The following is a 16958-nucleotide window of genomic DNA, read 5'->3' as shown; positions in this document are numbered from 1 at the left end:
GTTCCCAGCTCTTTTGAATCTCTAGTAGTTCATGTGTCCATGTTCTTTTACACCTCAGAATCTTTGCACAGGTTGTCTTGTCTGCCCCATCAGTTAATTCTTTTTCTAGCATTCATAAAAACTTGCAATTTACATATCACCATGTAATATGTTATATTGCTTAAAACTATTGTTTACAGATAAAGTAGAATGAGGTCATGGATACTAGAACTATGTGAGTCTCATTCATTAATTCATTATTGTAACTTCACTTTCTAATATGGACATTTTGCTAACTACTTTATAATAAATGAAGTTAACACACACATACACACACGCACACACACAAACACACACGACTATATTCGTTGGTATTTTTTGGAAACAAAGATTTACTATATATCCAAGGCTGGACAGGAATTTCTAATCTTCCTACCTCAACCTCTGAGTAGTAGGGTAACAGCTGTGTACCACCATGCCCAGCTTGAACACAGTATTTTACACCAAAAAATTAGCATAAAACTTTAGTGATTCAGCTATACACCAATTTAAAATTTTACATTTGTCCAAGAACTATTTTTTTGAAGACACTCTTAGACATATCCTTTTATCAAATACCAAGACATGGCTACAGCCACTCTATTTTTTTTAAATGTGGACTCAGAGATGTCCAGGTAGAGTAATATAACTAGCATTAAAGAAACAGAAGTTCCTGATGCCTGCTTCTCTGACCTCTATTCTCTACTACTATCATGTTTCCTTATATGTGGAGATAAAGTGTGACTAAAACACATGTGAAAAAGAAGACCACACTGGGTAAAAGCCAGGTGAGATTCAACTCTGGGTTGAGAAACAAGTGAGCTGGAAAATATATGTTGTTCTCATAGGGCAGAAAGTCAAGATAGGCCAGAGCTGGAGCTGAAGAAATAGATAGTCGTGTGTTAATGTCTAAGTAAGAGAATCAATGTGAGAAAAACAACCATCCATCAACTCCACTGTAACCAGGCACCTGTTAGAGGTGATAAGTGGCATTTTGTAGTGTGAGATCCAAAGAACAACAATCCTTTCTGTATGCAAAGTGTAAATAAAGGCATGTGAGAATACATTCTTGGGAAGGTTTTTTTTAAAGCCTACCATTTGTTATGTGCTATTATATATTCTATAGCCTTTTGCAAAGTGCAGACTTCAGCAGTTCTTGGACAATAGGAAGCAGTGAGGCAGATAGAGTACTTACTCCTTTTAATGCCTATTCCTGGTTGTCAATTGACTATATCTGAAATGAACTACAATCCAGAAATTGTAGGCTCACCTGTGATCCAGATCTTGAAGCTAGAAGATACAAGTTTCTAACCTGGATCCTGGTATGGTTATCTTGAGGCATAGTGGCTATGAATCTTGGGAGATTAAGGAGATCTCTGAGTTCAAGGTCAGCCTGGGACAAAACAAGTCCCACATCCAGATGTGGTGGTACATACCTTTAATCTGGGCCAAACCTTCTTCTGGAAACCTACACAAGGACATTGGAAGAAGGAAAATTTACTCTTCTTAGCCTGCTTTCATTTACTTGCTGACCCATCTTTTGGAATTTACTAGCCTCATAAGACTGAGCAACTGCTAGATCCTTGTAGTTCATTGCTGACCATTGTTGGGGATTTGGACTACAGACTGTAAGTCATCACAACAAATTTTACTATATAGAGACTATCTGTGAGTTCTGTGACTCTAGAGATCTCTGACTAATACCCTCTTCATCACTACCAAATATCCTTTATGCACCTATTTTAAACCTTTTGTAGGGATAGGCACTTGCAGCAGTGAACAAAACAGCCATGTTCCTGGTTTTGTGAAAGGTAAGGATGAAGAAAGAGAAAGCAACATTCCATTAATAGAATCCTTTGCCTAAGACTGTAATGCACAGTAAAGTAGCAAACAAGTATCCATTAAAACAAAAATAAAATAAGATAATATAGAAAATGTAGAGGAATTTTCACCCAGCAACATGGATACTCTGGCAAAGGGATCATATCCAAATACCTTCCTGGTCTATGTGATCTGGCTGGAATACACACATACCTTTAATCACTCTGACTGGAATACAGACGCATCCTTAGTAAACATCTTTAACATCTTTACCAAACAATGTAGGTAAGGTTAGTTTGTAAAAGGAAATCAGCCATGTTTGAAAGTGATGTCTAATTGAGAGGAAGAGAAAGTGACAAATCAAAGAAAGATTTGACAGAATGAGTTTAAAATAGGATATTCCCAATTCTTACAAGAACACAGTTAAGAGAGGTGATTTAGGAGAGAGCAGTGCAGGGAGGAAAGGGGGCAGTTTTACTGAGACAGTTTCACAAAGATTGGTTGCAGGTGAAGACAGAATAAGCCAGAGAATGAGAATGAGCCATAAGATTAGAACAGATTGTCAGAGTTAATTTGAGGCCAGGCAGAGCAATTCAATCAGAAGCTGAGACAAGCCAGTTTGAATCAGTCAGCTTGGAGAGGACTTTGAGCCAGAAAAGTTGAGTTGAAGCAGCTGGACAGAGTTCAGAAAGAACTACAAATACTGAGGGTATTTAGCAGTAAGCCTCGGAGATAACACTTACATCCAGCAAATAAAAGTCACTCTTACAAGCAAAAATGTACATAGTTCCTCAGTTATGCCAGCTGCATTTCAGGCGGTCATGAGCCCATAGGACTGATGGTTGCTTTTCTAGAGACTGCAGATATCATTATAGAAGGTTTTGGGCAGTACTGGCTCAGATAGTAGTATTAAGTAGTATTAAGGTTGGAATCTTTCTTTAAGAAGATTAAGCTAGTTGCAATCTGGGAAAAGAGATGAATGGCTAGGTGAGGGAACTTTGCCAGGGCAGAGGCCATGGGAGTACAAATAGTTTAGGTAGTAGGAAGGATGGCCAGTCAGATGAAAAAACAGTTTGTGATCACTCTGACCTCTATCCTGAGGGATCAAAGGATGGAGTCCTCTTAGACAGATTAAGATGTGTTAAATTGTCTTTTTTTTTGACAAAATACCTCACATAAGCAGATGAAAGAGAAGAAACATTAATTCTGGCTAATGATTTCAGAGGTTTTAGTCAGTGGTTGCTAGGGCACAGCATTGAGAAGAATATCATGGTGGTAGGGGCTTGTGGCAGGGAAGTATGTTGACCCTCTGACAGGATGGATGAAGGGAGAGAGAAAGCTGAGAAGAAAGAAAAAGAGAAGACTAGGCATAATACAAGAACATGTTCTTTAATTACTTACTGCTTCTAACCAGGATCCCCCTCCTGAACCAAATTTCTGAACTTCTCAACAGCAACACCAGCTAGAAGCTACTCAGTTTACACATGAGCTGGTGGAGAACACTTTATACAAAATTCAGGACAGAGGTTATATAGCTATTTCTTCCTAGTTAAGACTCAGGAAGCAAACAAAATTTACAAGTCTTAGGAAGCTCCTGAAATTTACAAGATCCGAAGGCCTTTCCACAAGGAGAGACTCTGAAGGCTAACTGGAACAGTGTTCCCTAAAAGTTAAGTAGTAGCTACAGGAATGCATTTTCCATGGTGGGTGGGCTTTTTAGGAATGCAGGTGCCTTTGAGTCATCTGCGTTGCTGTAAGGATCCCCTCAGTTGTCCCTTTGTAGGTAACTCTAAAAGCTTCATTGGCTCACTAATCTAGACATAATAGATTTGTCTCTTTGATGCATCTTCAGTGCCCTATCTGGGATAAATACACAGTGTTCAAATCTGCATAAGAAAAATCATACGATACAGAGCAAGGATAGCTTTAGGTAGGGTTCTGTTTAAAAAGGAAAAACCAGGCTTTGGTGGCACATGTCTACAATCTTAGGTCTCAGGGTGCCAAGGCATGAGAATGATGAGTTTGGCATCAGCTGGTCTACATACCAAGATCATTTCCATCAGACTATGAATGGAAAAAAAGAACCCAACAATGTTCTACACACACAATGAGGTTTCATTCAATGACATAGGGGGAAAAAGGGGGTCATTCATAGGAAAAGAGATGGTGCTAGAGATTGTAATGTTAAGTGAAATAAGCCAGATTCAGAAAGATAAGTAGAACATGATTTCTCTGATCTGTAAAATCTAGATTTATCTCATAAAGATAGGAAAATAGAATGAGGACTGCTTGGGTAGAGGAAGAATACTTCAGTTTGTAGGGAGAGGGCAAGGAGAAAATTATATGATTCACACATGTGTGAAAATACCAGAGAGGTGCGTGTGAGCTGGGGTCAGTGATCCAGGGCCAGTGAGCCTGGCTTCTGTGACCTTCATGAGGTGAAGTTGTTCACCTGCTCCTCTCCTATCTATCAGATGAGAAGGCTGTACTGACTCTCTGGTCATTTTCACGTGGATGGTGAGATGTTAGCACTCAGGCCCAGGAACACTCTCCTGTTCTCTTTTAGAAGATTGGTAACTAGATTGTTGACCCTCAGATTTGGGTCTGAGCATCCCAGATAATGAAATAGAGATCATGGGACTCAGGAGATGGCCCAGTGAATAAAGTGCCTGCTGTGTAAGCGTGAAGTTCTAAACTAGATCGCCAGAACTGACATAAAGAAATCAGTCATGGCAGTGTACTTGTAATTTGAACACTAGCAAAGCAGAGACAGGAGGATCATTGACCCTCACCAACTAGCCAGTATAATCTACATTGTAAGCCCCACGCCCAGGAAAGTGTATGTCTAAAAATCAAGATAGACAGCATTTAAATGACAGTTGAAGTTATTCTCTGGCCTTCATATATGTGTATGTACACACACATGTGCACTTGAATATACATGCCCCTCCCCTCCCACACACAAAATTTAAAATTAAGATCATGCTCTCGGGCAGATGCAGAATTCCTAATTTAGAAACTGAAGAGACCATTTGACTTCAGTATAATCAGGGGTGTGGATACAGCTGTTGGCTAAACTGGCCTAGAAGACACCATGATAGATGACATGGGACATACATGGAGTGATGGTGGCTAGTAAAAAAGACACCAACAAAGGAAGAGGAAGGGAGCACAGTTTTTTCTACTGCCCTCCCACAGAGGCACTTTTATTCTGAACCCAGGAATCCAAATATGACTGGGGAGATGGTGAGAAAAAAATGATTTTGATGAAAATCTCATTAGAGAAACAATAAACTCCGAGCGTACTCATGTAACACTGTGCTTGAGGAGCTGAGGAGACTACAGAAGGGGATGGGCCTGTACTCTGAGGGAATGTATAGTGTAGTGGGTGGGGCAAGCCATGAAGGAAAACCAAGTAAACAATAAGGGGTGAGGTGAGGCTGAGGAAACTGCAGCAGACTATGCTGCCTGCTGCTATGTCAGGTTTTTTGTGCCCCAGGATTAAAACGGAATCCACAAAAGGCAGTCTCTCTGACCTCACACCCCACAGCTTCTCCAGCAGCCCCTAAGCCTCCAAATGACCTGCTGTAGGAAAGGGAATTGGAAACCTTTGGTAAATAGTGACTTCCTTCGGAAATCATATTTAAATGAGACAGCTGTATTTTTGTACTTAGTGCATAGCCAAATCCTATTTAATTAACCTACTTAGACTTGTTGATTGAGGTTAATTAGACCCTGGGATTGATGTTAATTGGCATTGTAAACTGCCAATGTTATAGGCAGCACATTTAGGATTTGGCAAAAACGGAAAGAAAAAAAAAGTAGAGATAGTCTCCTGAGAGGCTCTATCAGAGCCCTACTGATATAGACGAGGATGCTTGCAGCTAACCATTGGACTGAACAAGGGGACCCCAATGGAGGAGTTAGGGAAAGGACTGAAGGAGCTGAAGGGGTTTGCAACCCCAAAGGAAGAACAACAATATCAGCCAACCAAATCCCACCAGACCTCCGAGGGACTGAACCACCAACCAATGAATACACATGGAGGGATCCAGGACTCCAGCCACATATGTAGCAAAGGATGGCATTGTCCAGCATCAGTAGGAGGAAAAGCCCTTGGTCCTGTGAAGGCTCATTTCCCCAATGTAGGGGAATGCCTGGGCACAGGGGTGGGAGTAGATGGATGGGAGTAGGAGCATCCTCATAGAAGTAGGGAGAAGAGGAGGGGGGATGGGAGAGGATGAAAAAGAGATAATATATGAAATGTAAATACATAAAATATCCAATAAAAATAAAATTTAAAAAAGGTAGAGATCTATTTTTCTAGCAGGCTTATCTTTTGTTTAATTCTTCCCATTCCCTCACAGATAGAAAAACCTTTCTCTATGTCCAATTGCATTGGTTTTGTTTGGGCACTGGGTTATTAAAACCTTTGATTCCATTTCAGTCTCTGGTTGCTTAGGTATGACTACAGATGGCTTTTTATTATTTCCTCCCCTCCGTTCTCTTTTCTCTTTATGTCTCCAACACATGCACCTAGGAGCACACTCCCCTGACATATACATGTGGGCATATACACATGTGCACACAAAATCATGCACACACATGCATAAGGGCACACTCATGGACATAGGCACATACACAATACATAAATATGCACATATGCATACACGGGTACATACTGAGCAATTCGTTTCTTCTAGGTACATTTTTCTGAAGCCTCGTGGCTTTCTCTGGCAGCTGCATGCTGCTTATGAAACATTCTGGATTTGTACAGAAAAGAAGTTGCTCTCTGGTAAAACGTATGAGGTTGCCTGTGGTCTGGGAAGATGCTACAAGTACAGAGATAAATATAAGAGAGAAAAAGAGAAGCGTTCATGCTCACAGTCACAGTGTACAAGAGTACTCCTGAATTTCCCCTATTTTATTTCTGATAAGAGTTTAAATTTAGGAGGAGAGAGTAAGAGGAGGAAAGGGAAGAGAAGGAGGTAGAGAAACAGGAAGGTGAGGAACTTGACCATGTCACATAGTCTTAGAATTCTGTTAAATTGAACAGGACACGGTTCCCTTCTGCACTGGTGAGAGAGGAACACTAAAGACCTAAGTAGAAAAAAATAAAAATTTCACTGTATCTATTTCAATTAAGAACATTTGATAAAAATTGTGTTTTCTGCAGAAGCTAAAGAAAATACTCACACGAGATTCTTTAAAGCTGTTTGAACCTCACCTTAGTGAGGGCTTTCTGCCTTTAATCCTAGCTCTCTGGAGGCTGAGGAAGGCAGATTTATGTGAATTCATGGACAACCTGGTGTACAAACTGGGTTCCAAAATAGCCAGGGCTACAGAGAGAACCCTGTCTTGATTGCCCTCCTCCCCAAACTTCTACCCTCCCTCAAAAAAAGAAAAAAGAAAAGAAAAATAAAAAACAAACTAAAAACAAAAACAAACAAAATCAAAAACAAGCAAACAAACAAAAAATACCCCAACAACTTGAAACCTAATGTTGGGCTAAATGCCATCTAAACTCCTCCCCTTCCTCATCCTCCCCTCTAGCACCTAGTCCTCCAGTACTAGCTGCTCTTCTACTCAGTTCAATAGAAGAAGCTCGTTACATTATCTACATGTGAAGTTCTGGGTACACTCATATAAAGTATCTAAATGAATATATACTTGCCCTAGCTGGGTGATATAGGCATAAAATGTGCACCTCCTTCCTGTCACTGCTCCCATCTTGCTCTCCTGATTAGTGACCTAGGACTATTCCAGGTACAGCTGGCTTCAGATGAGTGGGATTCCAGTAGCACTAGACTCTGTTTCAGGGAGCAAGTGCTTCAATCTACTGATGACGTGGGCTCACCAAGGTGACAGAACCATTTCAGACTTGTGGAATTGAATGCCCCTGGATCATTTTAGTTATAAGAGCTCAACAATGGGCAATGGGACTATTCCTGGGCGGGCAGATCATTCTTTGAGTGTTTATGTGTTTCTATTGAAATTCTGCTTTCTAATTTTAAAAGTTTAGGTGATAAACTCTTAGCTTTTCCATCACTCCTTTTGTTACCTAGCAACTGTAGTGTTCTTGAGGGTCTAACAGCAGAAACAAGATGCAGTGCTTTGTGAGTAAAAGAAGTTTATTCCAGGATGACTTCTGACCACTGCACTTTTATTTTCCAACAGAGAGAAAGGCTTGGCCCTCATGTGACTGAGGACAAAAGGGCAGAGAGTGAAAGTAGAAAGGGGTGGAATGGGAAAATGAGGTTTTGGTAGAGGTGTAACCAAAATGAAGATAAGCCAGGAATTAACTCACTTGAAAGGAGAATGATGGAATTTTTGAGATTAATGTTTACTGGAGATAGGGAGTTTGGAAGGAGAAGATGCTAGTGATTGAGTTAGCTAAAACTAAAAATACACGAAAAAGCCTAAAATATATAATATATAAAATATAAGCAAATTTGAACTCTTTATAGGTAGGTAGACAATGCTGTAACCAAAATGCTGGCTCAGTGAAAGTCTCAGAGCTAGGTAGACATGGAATTTACCTATGAGTTATTTATCAATGATGTCCCAGAGGCACCCCAAAACAACACAAGAATTGTCATGGTTTTTAATTGTTCACCATAACTAGACAAAAAGACTCTATTAACTACAGTCACTGGTCACTTCAGATGTAGAGCACAGAAAAATTAACTTTGAACTTACCAGGAAATCCTCTCCAAGCATCTTGCAAACACAATCTCAAAAGGTGCTATAAAAGCTATGGAAGACAGAAAAGGCAACAGTGGTCTCGCCCAGCACTGGACCCTGCATACTTCAACGCTAATGGGCTAGATGTGCCTATTGGTGCAATGGTGGCAGAACTGTTATAAGATAACTAACTGCTCTTTCATTGGATTTGACACCTATTCTACAGGAGGAATTTTATGGTCAGTATTATAATCTGGTAAAAAGGCTCATGACTGGAGAGTTAGTCCATAGACCCTGACTGGGGTGGTGGCAGCTACTACTGTTGTTTGCTAAACAGTCATTGTGTCAAAGTGCATGGCTACGGCAGCTGTGAGTACCTACTCAAGACCCATACAAGATAAAGTCTTTCAAAATCTCAGCGCAGATGGGATGGGGTCTTGTGCCAGTTGCATGAGCTGTTAGCAGTTGATGGCTATAGAAAGAGGGAAAGTTACTTGCCTTTAGGGGTATGGATTCTGGCATATATTGCTCAAGCATGAATTGATGGCTATACACCCATGCACAGAGGGGGAAACACTGATTGGACTTGAGAGGTTGTAGATAACAGAAAAAGAAAACAAAGTTAGGAGGGAGGCAGGTTGAGGAACACTCAGAACTGTGGTAGGAAGGTAGGGGCAGTAGATATGATCAATTTATATCATATAAATGTATGAAACTTTCAAAGAATAAAATATTAAGAGGAAAAACCACAGGAAAGCTCGACCTTTCCTTTCATACAAGCATTTGGTACTATTCATAGGGGCTGTCAACTCTTTCTGCCACAATCATGTGGTCAGGTCCTAAAGCCTTGTGTCAAAAGTTCCCAGAGATAGTCGGGTTAATGTGGAAATAGTGGGTAGTTCTACCTTAGACTTTAGAATAAATGTGGCCAATATGAAGTATCTTAAAGCTCTCAATAAGGTGGGCTCTTTCAATCTCAACAAACTTATCATGAGTATTTTCACCAGTTTATGAAGAAGGGTTATCTGTCTATTTTGAGATAGGCTAGCTCAGCTGGGGTCTAACTCACAGTGTAGCTAAAGAGGACCTTGAATTCCTGGTCTTCCTGTTTCCACCTCCTGAGTCCTGGGATCACGGGTGTACACTACCGTGCTCAGTTAATGCAGTGGAGGGCAAACAATCTGCCAACTGTGTTACATCTCCAACCTCACACGCTTTCATTTTTATAGTATTTTCTAAACATTCTATAATAAAAGATAAAGGCATGTTCTACTTCAAGGACTCTAGGATTATCTTTCTTTTAGCAGATGTGAATGGGGACTGCACTATGGTCATCTGTGTACTGCTTAATATTTAGGTCAAGTCTTCTGAGCCCAAATAGCCAGACTGGTATGTGAACATGTGCATTAACTTATTAAGTTTAGGTCCTAAAAGCAGATTTTCAGTTCTGATCTCCAATATTCACAGAGTACATTCTTATCATTAGAAGAAGTGCTGTTCATTCAGTCAACATCCCGTATCATTATTCTGTGCAAGGTCTTATGCTAACAAAAGAGACTAGCCTCTGACCTCAGGAAACTCACAGGTCTCAGCAAGGAGATCTCAGGGTTATGGTTCTATCTATTGTAGATCCAGACAGAGACAGCAGCTTAGCTGAGATTCTAGGGAGTTAGCAGCAAAGCTTCCCTGTTACCTTTAAAGATGTGTGTGATTGTGTGATTTTGTGTGTGTGTGTGTGTGTGTGTGTGTGTGTGTGTTTCTGCCCACATTTGTGTGTGCATGAGGGTGTGTGCATATGTGCGTATGCCTGTGATCAGGGATCAATTTCAGATGTCCTTGGTAGACATTGTTTTGATTTTTGAGATAGGGTTTTTCACTGGCCTGGAGCCTGTAAGTTTGGCTAGGATAGCCAGTCAATGAGCCTCAGAGATCTGCTTGTTTCCATGCCAGCATCACTGTGCTCGCAAATGTCACCATATGTGGAAAGTACCCTACTGGCTTTCTCTCCAACTCCAAACTGCAATTCTTGGTCTTGATAACTGTAGAGTCTTATCTAAATAGTAATAAGGATCAGATGGGGGTTAGGTATTAGATTTTAGAAGACACTGAAATATTTTAACCTAATAGTGAATTCATTGTTCTTATGCTTACCAATCTTGCCATGTTTAATAAAGAACAGGAATTGGTTAAGTGTGATACTTAGCTTTAATTGTCGAATTGGCACAGTCTAACATCACCTAGAAAAATAATCTTGTTGCGGGATTGTCAGACTTGAGGTGGTATGTAAGTGCATCTGTGGGGGATTTTCCTATTTACATTAATTGAGAGAGGAAGACATAACTCATTGTGGGAAGTGCCATTCGGTAGGCAGGAAATCCTCAACTGTATAAGGCTGGAGACATTAGCTGAGTATCATCAGGGAAACAGTGAGTATGAGCATGTACATTCATTTATCTCTGCTCTTGATTGTGGATGTGATGTTTCTGGATGTTTGAAGTTCCTATCTTGACTTTCAGACAATAGTGAAGAGTAACCTAGAGTCCTAAAATAAAATAAATACCTTTCCCCTAAGTTGCTTTTTATCAGGATATTTTATCACAGCAACAGAAATAAAACTAGAATAAGATATAAACAGTGGATGTTTATATCTAATATATGTTTTTCCACTTCCAGAAATTACTTGATGACTGTGCTTTCTGTTCATTTGTTGTGTGTCTGAACTGATATCTGTAGGATGTCATACAGGCGAAGGCAGGTACAAGAGAGAACGAGGCCTGTCGTTGGACGAAAAGGAAGGATGGATGGGAGAAAAGTTTTAGAGAGAGAAGGAGACTGGAGCGAGGGGAGAGAAGCTGCAGAGAGAACATGGAGGCTGATGTTAAGATTCCTCTCTGCACCTTTACAGATTGTTATGAATGTTCTTAAGGGACGGATGTATATAGGGCTTTTTATGTCTAGGTGGGCAATTGTATCTTATCAATTGGGTCAGAGGTTATTGTGTTGTGTGTTCTTCCATGTGGTGATTTAAGTTCAAGGGAGTATGTGGCGGCTGGAGACACTAGGCCGCCATGGAATTGGGATGTATATTTCTGGCATGGTGGCAACCTGCCTTGGGAACTGGATGGGTAGAAATATTGTTGCCAGGCTCAGAGAGAAGCCATTGGCAGTGTGATATGGGATGGAGCAGAGTGGGTGAGACACTTTGCTAACTGAGATGAAGATATCTACCAGATACCTTGGGACACTATGGTGCTGGTCCTAGTGTAGGGTAAAAGATAGTATTTTTTATAATTTTACAGCAACAGATATCCACTCAGAAAATTTAATTTGAATGACAAATAACCAGTATAGACTGAAAAGGAAAAACACAGTTAAAATTGTAGGTAAGTCTAGTTGTTTGTTTTATATTTCAATAGTAAATGTACCTTTAAATAGCCAACAAAGATCTGTTTTTAACCTCTTTGCCTAACAAAATAGAATGAATTTTCGTAGAAAATCTCCCACTGAACACCAAATTCTGAAAGGATCTGCCATTTAACAGATTTTCTGTGATTATTTTCTGGATCATGACTGCTTCCATGGGCTTTGACCAACAAGACTGGGAACTTCAAGCCTGGCAAGATGTTTTTTGGCAAGGTGAGGGTATCATGGTTTCTGTGGTTGCCCAAGGGACTCTGAAGTTTATCATACATCAGATATCTGGATAACAAAGCTAGACCTTCCTTGTGAGGGCCAAGAAATCTTAGGTTAATACTTCTAGGCTAGGGATATCTTTCTGGCTCCCTCCTGGGCTTTGCTAGATCTATTTTCTGTAGCTTTGATTCTGTATTTAAAGCCCAGTGATCTATGCTGTGGAGCACAGAGGAGGTGACTTGCAGGTGAAATGTGGATAGCAGGTATGTGCCAGCTGGCCAGCTTGCTTATTGAAGAACCTTGCCGTGGAATAGTTGATCTTGAGTTCTCACACCTATACCTCATTACATGGGAATTAGTTACACCCTGCACTATCACTTAACAAAAACAGCCTCTAGCTGGAGTTATAGAGATGTCATGATCACAGTTTTCATTAGGTTGAGTTTTGTTGTTGTTGTTGTTGTTGTTTTATGGTAATTAAAGGTAAGGCCTAGTACTTTTCTTGAAATCATTTTATATTCACTGTAGTAAAAACACAACTGCAATCCTCCTAAAATATCCATTAAGTTATTTAGAAACTTGGGCTTGGAAGAGGGTCAGGAGGTGAAGTGGTTACTGTACAAACATGAGGGCCTGAGTTCAGATGTTCTCTATCCCTGTAAAAGTTGAGTATGGTGGCCCCTGTCTATAAACCCAACTCTGGGGGGTGGAGACAGACAGACCCAGGATACCAGCAAGTTTCAGGTACAGTGGGAGATGCTGTCTCACAAATATAAGGTGGAAAGCAATAGAGTAAGGCATCTGAATTCCTGACTCCACGTGCAGAGATGGTGCACACACACACACACACACACACACACACACACACACACACACACACACACACACACACCAAGTAAAAAGTAGACATTATTTAGAAACAGAGGAAAAGGGAGGCTAGAGAAGAAGAGCCTCCATTCCCAACATTGTGATTACAACTGAATGTGTTAGACAATTGTGGCTGACTATTCATATCACTAGCATTATATTATGAACAAGCTTCAAGGCGACATCAAAAACCAAGGATCCATGTCAATCTGCACACTCTCACTTGGTGGCAAGTCCTATCTATAAAGTTAGAAACTTAAAACTCATGAGTTGACATGACAGGTTCACTTTGTGGGGCTGCTACTACCACAGTGTGGTACAAAGTGGAAGGTGGCTGGAGCACTGTGCTTGGACATCATATGTGAGAGAGAAACACACTTACAGAACTCATTCTTGCAGTCATCTTCATATATACTTGTATCTCTCAGCTCCTGTTAAGCAGAGTGGGCAGAAGGTCCAAAGGGCCCACAACAGGGCCACACGCCAGTGACAGAGTGGGAACTGAGAACTTCCATACTCTATTCATGAACATGTGGGAAATAAGTAGGAAACTTGAAATTTAGGTATGGATTTCCACTTTCAGATCAAATTTTCGTTGTATTCACTGAAGCTGGAACTGATTTCGAAAAGTTGAGGGAAATTTTACGTGATTTTAAAAGTAAATTAAGAGAAAATACTTACTTTTCACCAGACACTGTGCAGGATTCATAGATTGTTGAATTAGCTCAAGATAGATGGAATAAAAGTGGAAATGGAGTGGAATAAATGTAACTAGACATTGATCCACTTTGTATGGGGAGGTATTTTAGCTTCTATGAGGAATTCTGAATGCTCCTAATACACATGAAAATGGCTAAAGTTACAGATATCTTTTAGGTACTGATAGTAACATATTGTATACATGTTTCGAAGTGTCACACTGTATCTTATATTACTTACAGTGACTATTTGACATCTAAAATAAGGAAATGTAAAAACTTATCCTACCACTTGTTTGGCTGTGGTGGGATGATGGTGAACTTAAGGCCAGTTTGTGCTTTGTAGTGAGACCACGTGTCAAGAAAATAAGAAAATCAGACTTTTCTACATAAGGTTAGAAGAAAGATTTGCTAAGGTTCTTGGCAACAAGAAGCACTTCAGAGTCTGCTTCAAGACTTCTGCTCAGTTCCAGTTGCTATTCCAGAAAACATGGTGCCCGGTGAAGGGCTGTACAGGGAACACAGTGGTCATAACCCATACGGAAAGAAGTCTTTTGGATGGCTTTCCTTTAAATCTCTGTGCCCTCCATTCCAACACTTCGGGAATGTTTGACGCTCTCACGGAAGTTCAGCAGCTAGTAGGCTTTGCCACAAATGGACAGTGTGCTCTCTCTCGAAAGGCCCAGTGACAGGGTGAGCACCTGTGTGGATGTGTGAGGGGTTGTCAGTCAAACTCTCTGCCCTCTTTCCCTGCTCAAACTGCATTCCCTCTGTGTTCTCAGCTTGTGTCCCTTTCTCTGGATGATAATGCTCTCTTAGGAACATGGGCGGAATTCCTCATGCCTCCCACTTACTTGTTTTCCCAGCTCCTACTAAGATGAGCTGTCACAATTTGAAAAACTACAAGCGGCAAGTCATTTTATACTTTAATCCATAAATAAACATCTCTTCCTTTGAACTTCGTTGAATTTGGACATGTTTTCATTTTGAAGCTGTCTGGCATCCCTATCACTCAGGCATATAAAACTATAAAACTAGCAATTAATTTAGGTCTATTGGAGTACTGGTGGTCTGGAAGCAGTGAGTTTATGCCAACAAAAGCAGATGGAAACCTCAAACATGGAGACATAACTGGTAAATAGGAAAATTACAAAAAGTTCTGCTTAGTGAAGACAGGAGATTATCTTCTACTTGTTCCTGGTGGGATCCATCAGCATTTCCAAGTTGTTTAAAGAACTTTGAAGACAAGGATTCTCTTTCCTTCCAATTTACTCATGGGAATAAAACAATCATTTGATGAAAACTTAAAATCTAAACCATGAGCTAGCTCTCTTAGCATACATATATTGACAGTATTTTGCCAGATGTTGAGTGCACTTATGTGATCTCAGCAGTAGATAGTAGATAAGATGGAAAATTTGTGAGTTCAAGGCCAGGCTGCTACAGCCCCATGTGTGTTTGTGGTATGTGCACATATGTATGAGTATGTGTGTGTAGATGTATATATATATGTATGTGTGTATGTGTGTGTGTGTGTGTACATGAATTTATGTGTGTAGGGGGTGTAAAATATCTAAAAGTTTGTGCACAAGTCTTAAAAGCAGGAAAATCCAATTCTCAAGCACATAAACCCACAAAAACAGACTTGGGAGATGTTCCCATTAGGAAAGTGCTTGCCTCCCAAACAGGAGAACCTGAGCTCAATCCTCAGAATATGTATAAAAAGCCCTGTAATACACACACCATGTAATAATATACACTTATGTTTCTCATGGAAAAATGCAAAGCTAAGTCAGGTAGAGATTCCTGAAAGCTCATAGGCTGACTACCTGCTCTGGGTGCTCATGTTCCAGGCCAATGAGAGGCTGACTCAAAAAAAGGTGGACAGTACCGGATGAGTAATTCGAGTTTCATGAAGTGCACATGGCCCTAATATAACCTAAAGATGACAGTTAACTGAAAAGTGATTGCCTACTAACTGTGAAAGCCAGACTCCTAGACTCTATTTGACTTCTTCCAAATGGTCATAAACATCATTGTAGCTTCTGTGTTGGTCCTTTGGACTCCATTTTGGAAAGAGAGAGCAGTTTTCTGTGAGGGAATATTCTAGCAGTCCTCTAGGGAGGCCCAGCAAGCAGTCAGCAGAAACAGCAGTGTGAGGTCCCAAGGAATTGACTCCTCCAGCCCCAGTGGCTTTTTCAGATTCCTGGTGGTTCCAGCTGGCATCTGCTGCCATTCAAGGGAGAGCCAGTGCCAGAACCACCACACAGTCTGCTCTCAGTTCCTACGATTTGTGAGTACTGTGCTTTCCGCAGCAAAGTTTAGGGAGTGGTGGGTTTTTTCTTTCTTTCTTTTTTTGCATGATATCAGATAACAAATACACTGAATATGTGGTATATAGCATGTGCTAGTCAAAATGATGTGCAAGAATGACCATGCCTTTGACTGTCTAGAGTTCATATGCTGTTAAGGAGATACTGAGTGACCATATAAATGTGGTTTACTATTTTGAGCAACAATTAAGACTGGAGTCAGAGAAGGCTGAAGATAGAAGGTTCATGCTTGTATTTCCAGCAGCAGGGTTATTACTTCATGTGTGTGCAGGTGAAAGTGTACGGACACATGTATGAACATACCTGTGGAGATCAGAAGTCAGCTTTGGGGTATCACCTTGCTACTTACCAGCTCTTTGAGATAGGGTCTCTCACTGTAGCCTGGGACTCGCCAATTAGGCAAGGTGGCTTACCAGCGTGCACCAGAGCTTTTTCTGTCTCTGCTTTCAGAGCGCTGCGACCACAAGTATGCTCCATCGTGCTTCACATTTTACAAATGTAGGTTTTTGGGCAAGATGGGGCGGCTTATGCTTTTAATCTCACCACTTGACAGGCAGAGGCATGCAGGGCTTGGTGAGTTTCAGACTACCCTTGTCTCCATAGTGAGTTCTAGAACAGCTTGCTCTATGTAGAAAGACCCTGTCTCAAAACAAAACAAAACAGACAAAAAAGTGGATTCGTGTTATAAAACTCAGATTCTTATTATTTATTTATTTTTCCATTTTTTAAAAATTGGATATGTCTTATTTACATTACAAATGTTTTTCTCTTTCCCTGTTTCCTGTCCATCAGCCCCCTAACCCTCTCCCCTTCCCCTTCTATAAGAGTGTTCCCCTCCCCATCCACCCCCCTTATTGCCCCCCTAACAAAGACACGTGCTCCACTATGTTCATAGCAGCCTTAT

This window comes from Rattus rattus, chromosome 14 (genome assembly GCF_011064425.1).
Source record: "Rattus rattus isolate New Zealand chromosome 14, Rrattus_CSIRO_v1, whole genome shotgun sequence".
Classification (NCBI taxonomy): Eukaryota; Metazoa; Chordata; class Mammalia; order Rodentia; family Muridae; genus Rattus; species Rattus rattus.
The sequence above is the reverse complement of the archived record's forward strand: the minus strand, read 5'-3'. Positions refer to the sequence as shown.